This window comes from Patiria miniata, unplaced genomic scaffold, assembly GCF_015706575.1.
Source record: "Patiria miniata isolate m_02_andy unplaced genomic scaffold, ASM1570657v1 HiC_scaffold_3, whole genome shotgun sequence".
NCBI lineage: Eukaryota > Metazoa > Echinodermata > Asteroidea > Valvatida > Asterinidae > Patiria > Patiria miniata.
In genome coordinates, this window is record NW_024037069.1 from 27,782,647 (window position 1) to 27,798,080 (window position 15,434).

Here is a 15,434-nt window from a genome sequence, read left to right on the forward strand (position 1 = left end):
GCCAATAGCTCAGAATACCCATAGCTGATTCAATGTCTCCAACCTCGAAAACGATGTTCAAATAATTATCTTTTGCCAAGAAAATATTAGTTAAAGCATGGAGGAAAGTCGTAAGAAATTGCTTCAAATCACACCACAGAACATCGAGAGTCCAATTTTTTTCGGGGCCCTTAAGCGGGCCCCGAACCCCACGCCGTAAGGGCTTCACGCTTCGCGCTTGCATCAGCTATGATCAAGGTATGACCCCCCCCCCCCACACTTTTGAGAAGCGATTGACGCCCCTGCTTGACGCCCCCCCATGAAATGTTCCAGCCCCCCCACTGAAAAATTCCTGGCTATGCCACTGCATAGGGATGTGCGTGAATCGTTTTCGTTTTGCTGAAAGAACGAACACCTTTTTTTGTGATCCGTGGACACAACTTTAAAATGGTGGTTGTGTTGAAAATGTGTGATTTGAATGATTCTTGTACTAAAAGAAAGCTTATGAATTGGGCTTCGTATCCTAGATTTTCAAAGTGATACATGAAGAACTTCACTAAAACAATAGTCCCGACATTTGGGTCTCGGTCTTTTTTTTACTCACCCTGTATGTGCACATAGTCCATAGAAATACTGATATTTGTATTCTGTTTTGTTTGCAATTGACAGAGTTGTCCGCAGTACTGGCCAGACAAAGGCAGTGAGGAGTACGGTCCGTTCACCGTAACCACCACCAACACAGCGGACCTGGAGGGATACAGGATCAAGCAGATGAAGCTAGAACATCGCCGACAGAAGGTAAGGGAGAGATGGCAGGGATCTGTGAGCTAGACAGCACTAGCATGGTGATGGGTATAGCAATGTAACATTAAGACGTGGGCTGGTAAACTTGAAGCTTCAGTGTGTTTTTTTCTTTTTTTCCGGATATCATTTGAGACCGTAAATCCAGAGTATAAATTGTAAAATGTGAGCCTTGCCACAGGACTACTGCCATAGCTTTTTGCTCAGTTTGAAGGAAATGTGTTGTTGTATGCAGCAAAATTTCAGTATCTTATGCGCATGTTGGTCTTTTTTCTTCATGTCACAATTGGAAAGACATTTTACGTTATAAGGTTGGAAAGGTTTTATAATTTTTTTTTAAAAGGTTGTCATTATTATGTTGAGCTAACTCTTTTTAAATCTACTTAATACCTACCTTTCTGTTTTCTTTCATATTCCTGTCTGTTGTGTTCTTGCAGTGTGGTTTTATGCTTTTTTTGTACCAGTCGTGTTTCCTCTATTACTTTTTCGACCTAAAAATGTAGTTTGCAAAATATCTCGCCTTTGTGGTTTATTCCTTCAAACCTGTGTGTGTATGGTGTCCTACAGAGGGCCTGTCTTGTACTTCTCCTGCCAGCTGCGTGCTGTCTGCTCTCTTTCTTGGGTGAGTTTCTGACTAACATCCTCCAGAAAAAAAATAACAATGGCCTAACCCAAAGCCCAGAACCCCACTTGCTTCCTGCTAGCTATCATGTATACCCAATAGGCTCCCAGAAAAAGTTTAGAAAGCACTGCCTGGCCTACTCTCCAGCCTGTATAAATGGATATGATGCGTACATACACTGGTTTTCTGTTGGGCCAGGTGTTCTTTGTCCTACATTTAACTCATCATGTACAGTCGAACCCTGAAACGAAGAGCACTGTTAGTAACATCGTGCTTATAACAAGCAACATTTTAGGTCGCACTTCTTTGTTTTCGATTACTGTTAATACTAGGTGCCTGTTATAACAAGGTAATTTGTAAAGTCACAGGGACCTTGTTATAAAGGTGTTTGACTGTACTCTGTTGCATTGTACATATAAGGCCCCTTTTTTAAAAATTACTTCGATTACGGAATTGCCGCCAAAATTTTTGATGGAGCACTTTCGAGTCCGAATACAGTGTCCGAATACTGGGCGCACCATTATGAGTGCGCTGTAAAGGGCGCTCTTGTATGTGCGCACATACACGTGTGGAATTTTTTTATTTTTTGTTTTTTTATTTTTCACTCGCCACACGACCCAGGTAAAAAATCTGTAATTTGTACCCATCTCGCAGTTTCTCCAACCCTAAACTCCAAATCCCTTGCCCCCAAATTCTCAGCCCTCTGCTCTCCCTTGCAAGAGCTCCCTCCGCATTCATCCCAGACTTCACAATTTAACAGCACATTTCTATACTGTAACATTTAATAGGTCTTCACCCTCTTATAATAAAATTACAGCATAAAACCTTGGAAAATTTAACATTTTGTGGCATTTCTTTTGAAACATAGAACCCTAAACTTATATAAAATAATGGTTCTTTTTTCGAAATTTCTCAGTCCTTTTTTCCCCAGTTTCTTAGCGGGTTTAAACTGGTATCATCGGGTGAACCATAAAGTGACCTATTGTCTATGGACTTTGTGCGCACAATACGTCACTTCGTGGTGTAACCGACGATATAGTCAACTTTCAATAACTTTAGTCTCATCCACATTTTCTTGTGGGTGTTTTGTGTTTATCACAGAGGTCGCACTCTTTCAAGCACTACCAAGTCACTGACTGGCCGCTGGGTCAGGAGGTTCCTAAATCCCCCAGCGCCTTGCTTCGTCTCATCCAGACTGTGGACAAACACAAGCCGAAGGACAAACGCTCAGCCAGTCTTGTCCACTGCATGTAAGTTGTAGAAATGAATTTCCGCGGACTTTGATTGGGCGTGGGAATAGCAAAGTATGGTGTTCCATATGTGCCATCGGCGTTGCATTTTTGGGGGTCTCATTTTTAAGCTCTGGCAGGGATCATTTTGATGGATTTCATGCAAGACTTCTTGCAACTCGGCCAGAGCTTATTGTGCACTTGCATTTGCACTGAACAACATCTTCCTCGAACAAGGTGCACGCCATTTTGTGTAGTGGTTGGATGGTATCCAGAAGAAGGAAATTTGCCGGAAATAATAATAATAATAATAATAATAATTTGGGAGGCTAATCATCCTTACTCGCAGCTGGTATGCTGAATTGCGAAGGACGCGGCTACAACGTGGTCGGGCTGCTGGCACGTAAAGGCGCCTATGGCTGCTGGCCACATCAACCCATATATGACCACGGAGCACAGCCTGAGATCGAAAGTGTTTGATATTTCCAGAGGGAGGAAAACCGGAGGGCCCAGAGAAAAACCCTCGTGTCAGAGGAAAGAACCAACGCACAACTCTACTCACATGCGATTCGCGGCCAGGATTCGAACCGTGGTCACCTTGGTGAGAGGCGAGCACTTTACGCACAAGCCACCCATGCCACCCTGTGGACGGGTTGTGATTTTTAAGCTCTGGCAGGAGCTTCTTCATGTCACTTGATGGTCTGTCGGTCGGTCGGTCAGATGATCTGTCTGTCCCTACAAGTGACCCAAAATACGGTGGGACACATGCGCCATCGGCGTCACATTTTTCGCCAGCGATTATTGTGCACTCGCACTTGTTCCTGTGCTGGCACCCAGAAAATGGCCGATCAAAAACATGGCATATATTGGTATTTCATCACTTCCTTTTTGTTTTGTATACAGAGATGGCCTGAATCGCAGCGGCGTGTTCTGCGTACTCAAGAACTCCCTGGACAGGCTGCACGAAGAGGACGTGGTGGACATCTTGCAGACTACTAAAGTCCTGCGCTTGAATCGTCCTAACTTACTCAACAGCCTGGTGAGATGAACGTGAATGATGGCAGTCAGGAATATGGGAGTCGCACTGTTTTCAGGTTCACCTGAAAACAAAACATTGATTGACCACCCCTTCAAATGTTGGCTTTTCCTCACTGTACTGCAAAATGGCAATTTCCTAATGTACAGGGTGGTCAGTGGCGTAGCCAGGAATTTTTCAGTGGGGGGGCGCTGGGGGGCTGGAACATTTCATTGGGGGGCGTCAAGTAGGGGCGTCAATCGCTTCTCAAAAGTGGGGGGGGGGACATACCTTGATCATAACTGATGCAAGCGCGAAGCGTGAAGCCCTTACGGCGTGGGGTTCGGGGCCCGCTTAAGGGCCCCGAAAAAAAAAATTGGATTCTAGATGTTCTGTGGTGTGATTTGAAGCAATTTCTTACGACTTTCCTCCATGCTTTAACTAATATTTTCTTGGCAAAAGATTATTATTTGAACATCGTTTTCAAGGTTGGAGACATTGAATCAGCTATCGGTATTCTGAGCTTTTGGCGTGGGGTTCGGGGCCCGCTTTAGGGCCCCGAAAAAAAATTGGATTTTCGATTCTCTGTGGTGTGATCTGAGGCAATTTCTTACCACTTTAACCAATAATTATCTTAGCACAAAAGATAATAATTTAAACATAATTTTCGAGGTTTTCTCAGCTAAAAATTTTGTGAACATTGTTTTCGAGGTTGGAGTCATGAATCAGCTACCAGAATTCTGAGCTATAGGCGTGGGGTTCGGGGCCCGCTTGAGGGCCCCGAAAAATTTTGGATTCTAAATGCTCTGTGGTGCTATCTGAGGCATTTTCTGACCACTTTAACCAATATTTTCTAAGTAAAAGATACATTGTAGTACATAATAGGGCCCATTGCGTCATGTAGATCAATGATAATTTTTTTAGAAACTCAAAATCTCAGTGGGGGGGCGACTGGGGGGGCGACAAGGTTTCATGGGGGGGCGGTCGCCCCCCCTCCCACGCCCCCCCGGTGGCTACGCCACTGAGGGTGGTGCAAAAAGAAGGAAACCCACTTTTGACGGCAATTTTCACTGACTTGTTGAGCGTATCTCAAAAATTCAATTTAATGATATTAAAATATTGATCTTTAAACATAAGTGATGAAAAAATGATTGCAAATGCACATTTTGTCTCTTGAGATATGGTAGTTTAAAAATTTCATGTGCCAAACCTGTTTGTCCCCGGACGGCTTTATTCCATCCGCTTGACTGAGCTCCGGAGCTTGATACAAAACACTCCACTAGACTTACACGTGGACAACAGTGATTTTGGTGACTTGTATTCAAACATAATAACACTGTTCTTGCGATATCTTTAAAAGATTTTTTTCACCATGAAGGTTTGAAGAGCTATACTTCACTACAGTATTAAAAAAACAGTTCATTTTATATCATGACATTGACAGGTCACATATACTACTCTTCATTGAGTAAAAACACCTTCAAATGTCACCAACTCAAGTATGTTCGTCAAAATCTTTTCTTGTCCTCCCACATAGGACATGTACCGGTTCTGCTACGAGGCCATGCTGGCCTATGTGAACAACCCAGAGGAGTTCAAGGCGGAGGCGATTCCGGAACCAGTCTATGAAAACACGCCCAGGGACAACGAGAAGGACAAGCCCAAAGAGAGCATATACCAGAATCTGGAGCCGAAAAGCAGCGAGACCCCTGAAACTTGAAAGGTGCAGAGCCAGCGAGAACGAAAATGGTCTTTTGGTTGTGAGTTGGGACGGATGTTGCAGATTTAGAACAAGTAACATAAATTTCTTAATACAGACCTTTTTTTGTTTACAAATTTTGTGGACTGTTGTTTTGTAATCAACCAGTTTGCATAAATTTACACCCTAGTTGCCAAGAGCTTTTACCAGAAATTGTCAATTAATGACCTATTCATAAATACCTCGGACAGTTTACTCATTCATATTGGTTGAGAGCCCGTCATGTGGGTCGTTTTAAACCACTGTTAAAACACCGGTTGGTTTTAAACACTTTTTTTCCTGCACTGGTGCGTTCTGCACCACATCACGTACTGCGCGTGTGCCAATCTCTGTAAAAGTAGATTTTTAGCGATTTGTGCGAGGCACATAGACACTGCGAGAGGGGATTTCACAAAACATGAGATAGAATTGTTTGACAAAATCATTGAAAAAATTGTGATTTTTTTTTACTTGTTTTGACTTATTGACTGAATATGTGCTTGACTGGTATTTAAAAAAATCATGTTTAAACCCTGCTAGGGTCCTGGTCTCGGATGATGGCCCTTGCCCTCAGCTGGGGCCATTATTCGCTTCCCGGCCCCTAACCGGTTTTAAACGTGCATGTACTTGTTTAATACCGGTCAAACATATATTCATTCCCTTATTAAAAAGGGGGTTAATTCAATTAGCTTTGATGGTGTCTTTCGAGTATTCATTAATTTTCCCCGCACTTTCTGTGAGTAATTTTGTTTTTGCAATGATGGTCAACCATAGTTTCCAAACCACTGGTCGGCGAAAACTATGATTTTGATGCGGCAAAAGAAAGGTGGACAATTGTAGAATTCTTAAGTAAAGTTCTCTCCATTTTTGTGTCGCCTAAACAAAGTTTTGGGGGACACTTGCCAGTCCTAAATTCTGTATGTCCGTATGTTAAAGTTTAGGTTAACGTTTAGGTCAAATTTTGTGAAAAAAAATTGTAACTTTAATATTCGTCCATGGATTTTGATAAAACTTGGATGCAGTGACCCTTGGGTGAGGAGACACAATTCTTCATCGGATTACTGAGGTCAAAGGTCATGTAGGGGTCATTAGAGGTCGGGCTCTTGAATAATTGAACAAGAATACGAACACAAAACATATAAGGATGGACCGCGGAAAAAGGCGACACCAGTTGCGATCTGCGGATCGCTTGTTTTTCAAAAAGGACTAAGGTGCAAAAAGAAGTCTCCCATCTTGACAAACACTTTTTGTAATTATGGCCTTTGGTGCTTATACCGTACATTGCCGCTTGCAATGAAAATTGATAAATGTACTTAGTTTTATAACAGAAATAATATTTACTCAGTGTCATATATTGAAATACTTTTGGAATTTTTGAATTAATATTTAGATAAAGGTGATACATATTTTGAGATGAAAAATATATATTTTTAAGCTTTGTATGCGACATCGAATGCCAAGCATTGTTATTGTATATTTAGTGCTTTAATTGGTTCTTTTAGAGCGTTTTGTAACTTTTGTTATACAGAGCATCAGTGTCAATGCTTGTTGTTATAATTTAAGCAAACTTGGTGCACTAGTGTTGGTTTGTAATACATACACATGGCATATACCTGTCGACCATGTAGAGGCTGAGTTTATCCTAATAGAGTATGCTTAGAATTTAATAAGTAGGATGCTACAATTTGTAAGATAAGATGATTTACATAGTATTCTGGATCATTGTGGGCAGTTTCACGATATGATTTCAGTTAAGGGTATTGACAGTACACCGTTTTGTTGACTTTTATTGTGGCAATTAATGCCTGACATATATTCTTGTAATTATAATTGGAGTAGACAGAGTTTTTCAATTCAATTCAATTCAATATTTTTATTCATCATGTGACACACACATGAATTTTGTTTTCACTTGTACAGTAATAAACATTCTGTTTTGAGGTTATAGTTGTTAACACTCGGTATGAAGTTCATCTGAATCTGAAATTGAAAATATCAAATAGGCAAGGCATTCCTGATCTGTAGATTGCCCCTACGAAAATAACTGCGGTCACTATTTGAGGCTACTCCAAGTTTTAGTTAGTTAGTCTGATGATCAGGCATTCACATGTGCTGAACCACGGTCGAACGTCTGATATATCCTAACATGCAAATTTTATGCGACACCTCGCACCAGCCAATCGGATTTGATTTTAGAAACTGTGATGTCATTTCGGTCAGAATTGTGGACTTGGCTTTTGATTGGTCAATTTGGATGCCATGATTTTGTAATACAGCAACAGGTAATGGAAGACTCGATATAGAAGGCGCCCGCTGAATGGTCAGAATCTCGAGGTCAAGACGTAGTCTTGTTTTGCATAATTAATCGCTGAATCTGCTCGCATATCATAGACCCTTGCTGTGCAAGGGGATATTCCATACACTAATTTTTAGTCTGTTTGGTGATTCAGTGTCCACAATTTTGGCTTAATTGCTACATTTGGTGTGAGATTACTTTCTACTGATCCAGAACATACACAAAATGTACTTACGGTGCCATGACTAGAAAATGTATCCTCTATGAAAAAAAAAATTTTAAAAAAAGAAAAGAAGTTTTTTGTACATAATCAGTTTTATCGACTGAACGATAAAATATTTTACACGCAGCACGAATGGGTTTTATGTTTAAGGATTGATTGGAGATCATGAATAATGCATTAATGAGCGGATTGGTTAGACAGAGGCAAGGTGTGGGCTGTTGTCACGTGGAGAAGACCACTTGATGTTTTGATTGTATTCGTGTCTGAGTGTAGTAGATCGGTGCCCACGTTTTACTTTGAGATCCCTCTAAAAAAAATCCACATTTTGTAGCTTCGGCCAGTTTGTTTCTTAGAGAAACAAAACAGTAAAAAAAAGACCTTAAAATTGAGACGAAAGGCTTTTACAGTTAATGGGCAAACCAGGTGAAAGTCATACAGAATCGTACTGAATGCTTTCCCCCACTTTATAATGAAATAGAAAGGACCTATTCCCAAATAAACTGTGCTGCAATTATTCCCCAAAGTGGTACTTAAACACATTTCGAATAAAAGTTAATGTCTGGCACGTGCATATACCGGTAGGTAACAAAAATAATATTTTCTTTATGAAACTTTACTACACTGTAGACAGTTTCGGACATTAGCTGCTCTACATGACATCAAAAGCCTACAAAGAACCTGCATATGCGAAATTTTCACCTTTATTTTATGCCAAGGACACTCAGTAAAGTGTAATATCTATGTACCAGCGGCATGTACATGTCCAATACGTGACGCGCGCTCACGACAGTGCAATCGGATCAGAAAGTGAATTCCCCTCTTCATGGCTTGTCAACAGAGGGCGCTGTTTTTCTTGCTCAGCCGCCGTATTCCGATCACCGGGCCGGCGAAAATGATCGATTTTCGGAATGAAGGCGATTTTGTGGGATTTTTGTGCTATTTTATTTTCACAGCCAGATAGTTGGTCTAACGATTTATGAAGAAAAAAGTGGAAAATACTTGGCCGTTGGTGGCCGATTGCAAAAATGTGTCAAGTTTTGGTTTTGTAAATATTTTTCTTAAATTAGCGATTTACTCTTTATGTCTACCCTCATTTACTGACCTCTTGCTATAGCTATCGATATAAATTTTATATCAAACGAAAGACTAATAAAGTGGCTTAAGAAAAAATGGGTTACAGAAAACAACAAGTTAAGGCCCTGGACACGACAACTTCTTAAATCTCATGAAGCCAAATTATAATCTGCCATTATTGAATAAAAGAGGCATGGTAATAAAATGGACATTTCGAAGTGAATTACACCTCAAAATAACTTTTTGGTAATTTGAATTATATCTTTAGACATGTCGGGTAAAAACAAAAACTGGAGAAAAAAATTGGGGTGAAATGTCTGGGTCTTAAACAACTGTGCAGGGCCTATTCGTCACCATTAGAACATTTTTGGGGGGGGGGGGTGAATGCGTACTGTGGCGGTGTACACCGATATGCGAATGTGGCATACGGGAGGAACTCATCCCAGTCCCGTTGTCGTCTCTTCGGATCAATCAACACCGAAACGATGTTCACAAGCGTTTTGTTAAAACGCTTGACCAACCCGTCAGACTTCAGATTGTAGGCATGGTACGAGTCTTAGTGATGCCTAAGATCCGCAACACCTCGCCAAAAACCTCCGACTCAAAGTTACTGCCTTGGTCCGAGTGCAGTTCCTGAGGAACCCCAAACCTGCAGATAAACTCGTTAATCAACTTGAGGGCAACTGTAGTGGCAGTGGCATCCGGAAGCGGATAGGCCTCCATCCATTTTGTACAGTAGTCAGCGACTACAAGGATACACCGATTCCCACTATCGCTCTTGGGCAGTGGCTAGAGCAAATCGATTGCCACCCTCTCCATGGGCACACCAACCCTATATTGCTGTAAGGGTGCCTCACCCTTCTTGGCTGGCGATTTTCGCCTAGCACACATGTCACAGCTACGAATAAACGACCTGATATCGGCCGCTACGCCTGGCCAGTAGTACCTCAGCCTCACCTTGGCCTCGGTCTTTCTAACCCCAAGGTGGCCGCTGAGCAGCCCTCCATGCATCTCTGACAAGACTTCTTTCTGATGGTCTACTGGCAGCACCAACCGCCATCGTACCACCTTCCCATCATCAGACTCCCATCTCCGATAGAGAAGTCCATTTCTCACAACCAACTGGTCCCATAATGACCAAAGTGTCTTACTACCTGCTTGGGTGTGGGACACTTCGTGCCAAGCTGGGCGACTGTCACAACTCTCTTTGGCTCTGATGAGCCAACCCATGCAATTGTCGGCCAACTGGGCCTCCCTTAGCACTTCATTTGTCAAAGTCGACTGAGCCTCTATGCCCCTAGCCAGTGCTTCCTCTGGCTTAGCCTGGCTCCCAGAATCCTCATTGACCTCAGTTTTCTCAGCAGAGTCCTCACTTAGGCCACACTGCCTACAGGGCCGTCAAGACAGCCCATCAGCATTACCGTGTTTCTTTCCCGGCCTATGCTGAATCTCTACGTCGTACGCAGAAATAAGCTGGATCCATCGTGCCACCTGACCTTCGGGGTTCTTAAAGTTGAGCAACCACCGAAGTGCGGCAAGTCCTCAACGTCACTTTTCGGCTGTACAATTACTGCAGAAAGTGCTTAAGGTACACGACAACTGCCAACAACTCTCGTCGTGTCACACAATAATTGCGCTCAGCCTTGCTCAGCTTACGGCTAACGTAAGCTAGGACTTTTTCCTCTCCATCTTGTACTTGGGACAAGACCCCACCTATGCCGTCTCCACTGGCATCTGTGTCCAAGAGAAAATCGCCCTCCAGAATTGGATAGGACAATATCGGGGCAGACTGGAGCTTAGCCTTAAGCTCATCAAATGCCACCTGTCACGCCTCGCTCCAAACAAACTCCCTCGCCTTCTCTGTAAGGGCGTGGAGCGGACTCGCAATTTCTGCGAAACCCTGGATGTACTTCCTGTAATAGGATGTGAGGCCCAAGAAACTGCTCACATTCCTTACACATCGACGGACTGGCCAATCGGCAACGGCTTGGACCTTCTTGGGGTCTGTTGCCACCCCGTATGCTGAGACAATATGGCCCAAATAACTCACTGACCGTTGAAATAAATGGCATTTGCTGGGCTTCAACTTGAGCTAACTTGACGCTAAATCTAAGGTACAGAGCCATTTCGCCCCATGAAATGCATCAAATGTCTCATCAATGCGTGGCACTGGGTAAGCGTCCTTGATGGTGACAGCGTTAAGCTTCCGGTAGTCCACACAGAACCGCTTTGTCCCATCCTTCTTACCAACCAGGACAACGTTCGCAGCCCAGGGGCTGTCAGAAGGCTCTATGATGCCTCTCTCCCGGAGGTCAACAACTTGCCTCTAAATCTCCTCCTGGTAACTATATGGGTGACACCTTGGCTGTTCCTTTACCGGCCTTGCATCTCCGGTATTGATGTGGTGTCGAACCACATCAGTCCGGCCAATGTCAAACTCACCCCTCGAAAAGACATCTTGAAATTCTCTAAAACACCCTTGGACCAACCCATCGTGTTCTACGTCAACGTTGGCTTGACACCGTTCGAATAAATCGACTAAGTGCTCGGGTAACTCACGCTCTGCGGCACAAGTAGCCACTTTGCCTATCTGAATTGCACTAGACTCGACCACAGAGATAACTCCTGCGGTTGTCCCCTTTCTAGCTGTCCTGGTCTCACGACCAGGATTGAAAACTCTCAGCGGAACGTACTTAGTCCCTGCTTCTACCAATGATCGCCCTAGCGCTAAGCCTTTCGTGGCTATAACTTGCCTCCTCCCTCAGGAAGAGGTTCAACAATTGCTGGCCCAACCAGCCTGTGACGTTTCTCAGCCTCTACTCCGGGCACGACAGCTTCGTGACCAGACGGTATCTCTGTGGTCTCTGCAACCAACACTCTACCGATGAACGGTTCACCTCCACCATCGGTACATTGGATGTTCTCACCGTTGAGCATCCACCTCTTGCTTAGGAAGTCCAAGTTCCCACCTGTAGTCAACAAAAAATCCATACCTAAGATGCCAGCGCATCTTATCACTGCAAAAACTGCCTTCACCGGGGAAATAGTACGACCAATCTGAATGTCTACCCGTGCCGCTCCCAGCACTTCCAGTGGTTTACTATCAACCTGCTGGACGCTAACCTCATGTGCGAGCAAGGCAGGCCTTTGATCTTTTGGCATCTGGTAGTAGATCCTACTACCAATCAATGTATCAGTCGACCCAGTGTCTACTAAAAATCTGCATTTTGTCTTCCTGACAATTCCTTCCACAAATAAGCCATGCAAATCTCTTGTCGCAGCTTGTCGCCTGCGAACCATTTTCCCCACCAAGCTTGGGGTGCTTTACTGTTGAGGACCCTTCGGAGTCTCCAGCCTGCCCGCGGGTCCTCCGTTTGGCTGGTCTCAGTTTCCCTGCTGGAAATTTGTTTCCTTGGGTGGCTTCTTGCAACTTCTTGCAAAATGGCCTTTCCCACCACAATTGAAACACGTCAACAATTTGGGATCCTTAGGAGGTACCTGCACCGGGGTACTTCCCCTTCTTCCTACATCTGACAATCTGGCCAAGATGGCATCCAACTTTTGGCCCTGTTCACTGAGCTCAGATTGTAACTTTCCAACTTCCGACTCGACTTTACCAAAAGCCTCAGACTGTTCACCCACGGTGACTTCGAGTTTCCCAAATCGGTCATCGGTTGCTGATTCGAGAGCTCTGACTAACTTGACTGGCTTTCCCTCAAGTGCCCTCTGTCTCTCGACCTTCTCGTAATTCTCAGTCTCTAATGCGGCCTGTATGGCCTCGTCCAAGTTCTTTGGACGCGCCCTATGAATCCCTTCACGCACCGTCTGACTCATGACGGCATCGTGGAAATGATTCTTGGCAAGTCGATCTCGTGCATCCTCCTTTAACTCAGGATATGCCTTTACTGTAAGCTCACGCACTGCTTGCCCTAACTCTTGCAAGGACTCCTTCGGCCCTTGCCGACGATGTCCCAATTCGACTAAGTAATTCTCAGCCTGCAAGCCGGAATCAAACCTCCTCTTCAACAACTTCACCATTTCCGCGTAACTATACTCATGTCCACCTGCGGATCCTTCTCCCAGTACTCTGAGAGCATTTCCCTGAAGGCTTGCAGCGAGGAATGTAGCGGCTTCCTCATCATCCCAGTGGTTAGCCTTCTTACAAGACTCAAAATGTCTGTGATACTCTCTCCACAAGACCTTGCCACTATACCTACTACACCGAGAATGATGTTTGGACGGTGCCGCTTCCGTTCCAACTGCTTCTTCAACTCACTCTCATTACATACCCTTGGCTCACTTTTTAATGGCCAAGGGCCAACCGACGGGACAACTTCAACCTTTCCCGATCGGTCACCACTATCGCCTACTCGGGTAGCAAAACTCATTAGTTCTGCCCTCAACTTCTCAGGGGTCAAAACCTCCTGTCCCTCTGCAAAGGGATTATTCCGTGTCGAATCACTTCGACCTGGTCTTATGTTACTCAAACCATCTTCTTTATACGCACCAGGCATCTTAGCCACAGGTGTTTTACCCTCTACCGATAAGTCCAATGCAGGTTTCCTAAAGGGTGTGCTCTCCCTAAAGCTCACCTCTTTCCTGCCCTCATGGACTATCTCGGGCGACATGGCCACACTCGGCATCATCGCCTTTGCCCTGAACGACTCATAGCCAGTTTCGCTTGGGACTCGAAACTCAATTTCTGGGTCAACCCGAAACCAACACTTCTCTAGCTCAGCCTCTTTTGCAGACTTTTCTAGCTGCAACAACTGATGCTCCATCCGCAGGCGACTCAATTCATCTTCGAGTGCCTGTACTTTGCTCTCACCTGGTGAGGCAACCGCACCATGCTGCTGCTCATGGCAACGATATCCGACAACAGACTCTCTTTAACAACACCAAACAATTTTGTAAGCTCTCCAAAGCTTTCGACTTATTGGCGAATTTTACTCAATCAATTCCAATCCCACTTCTGACACCATTTTGTGACGGTTTGCTCCCGAACCCAGTTACTTCCTCGGACCGGAGACTAACGAGCAGCCTCAAGGCAAAGGGATACAAGTTCGTTTTGGTGGAAATATACCGCCTAAGGAATTGATTGGCTAACTCTGCTCAATAAGTCAAATAAACACAACAGGACACCTGATTTCGGACCACAATGATTTAAATATGGTTTATTGAATCAACAATTGTCTTATGAATGATTGATAATTAAATGACCCGATTAAACTTCTTGGACTTGGGGAAACCTTTTATTATTAATTAAACTTGCTGTATGGCTTACTACCTGATGTGCAAGGCTGACTACCTCGCTGTTTGGCTTACTACAAGGCTTACAAACTACAACAGTCGTTAAGTTTATTATAGAGGTTCCGAGGTAACAACTTAAGCTGCAGACGATCAACGTGGCTTACAATAGCTGCTGGGGTCGCTAGTCAGCCACACAGGGAATGCAGCCGTATGAAAGCAAGGTCAGTACATGTTCACCGCTATTCACCGTAAAGGTGTACACCACAGCAGGAACACCGACACCTCTTCCGATACTTGGCACGCTCAACCACCTTGGCTGATGCTACTCCCAACGCACGGCTTACTTATGACATGTTCTCCGCTACAACGGAGAACTAAACGCTAACGGGCTAAGTGCACACAGCTCGCCGGCAACAACCTAGTGATCTCGGCTCCCTAGTAAGCGCTACCCACGGCACAAAGCCGATCCTAGTAAACCACACACACAAACCACAAACTCTACAAAGTTTGTGCTTACCTACGAAAGCCCTGTAGTGCCATCAAGTATATATCTTGTCCAAGTTCGTTTTTATGAGATACATTTTCTCGAAGTTCGTTTTTATGAGATATATTTTGTCAAAGTTCGTTTTTATGAGATACATTTTCTCGAAGTTCGTTTTTATGAGATACATTTTGTCAAAGTTCGTTTTTATGAGATACATTTTGTCGAAGTTCGTTTTTATGAGATACAGTTTCTCGAAGTTCGTTTTTATGAGATATATTTTCTCGAAGTTCGTTTTTATGAGATATATTTTCTCGAAGTTCGTTTTTATGAGATATATTTTCTCGAAGTTCGTTTTTATGAGATACATTTTGTCGAAGTTCGTTTTTATGAGATATATTTTACGGAGTTACGGAGTTTTATGAAGTTACGGAGCCCCTAAAGGGACTTCCAAAATTTTTTTTTTTATCTCGTGCGCACGACATAATTATCTCGTGCGCACGACATATATCTCATGCGCACGAGATAATTATGTCATGCGCACGAGATATATGTCGTGCGCACGAGATATTATGTCGTGCACGAGATAAAAAAAATAATTTTGGATGTTCCTTTAGGGGCTCTGTACCTGACACGCTGCTTTCGTTAAACACAAACTCGTCCGCTGCACGTGCAGCAAGCTCCGTTGATACTTATAATTATCTCGTGCTCACGAGATACGTTGTG

General features: G+C 43.7%; 1 pseudogene; it reads left to right on the forward strand.

Moving 5' to 3' along the window:
- LOC119736620 overlaps positions 1 to 5,799 on the forward strand; it is a 44,934-nt pseudogene extending 39,135 nt beyond the window's left edge.
- Positions 5,800 to 15,434: the final 9,635 nt, after the last annotated feature.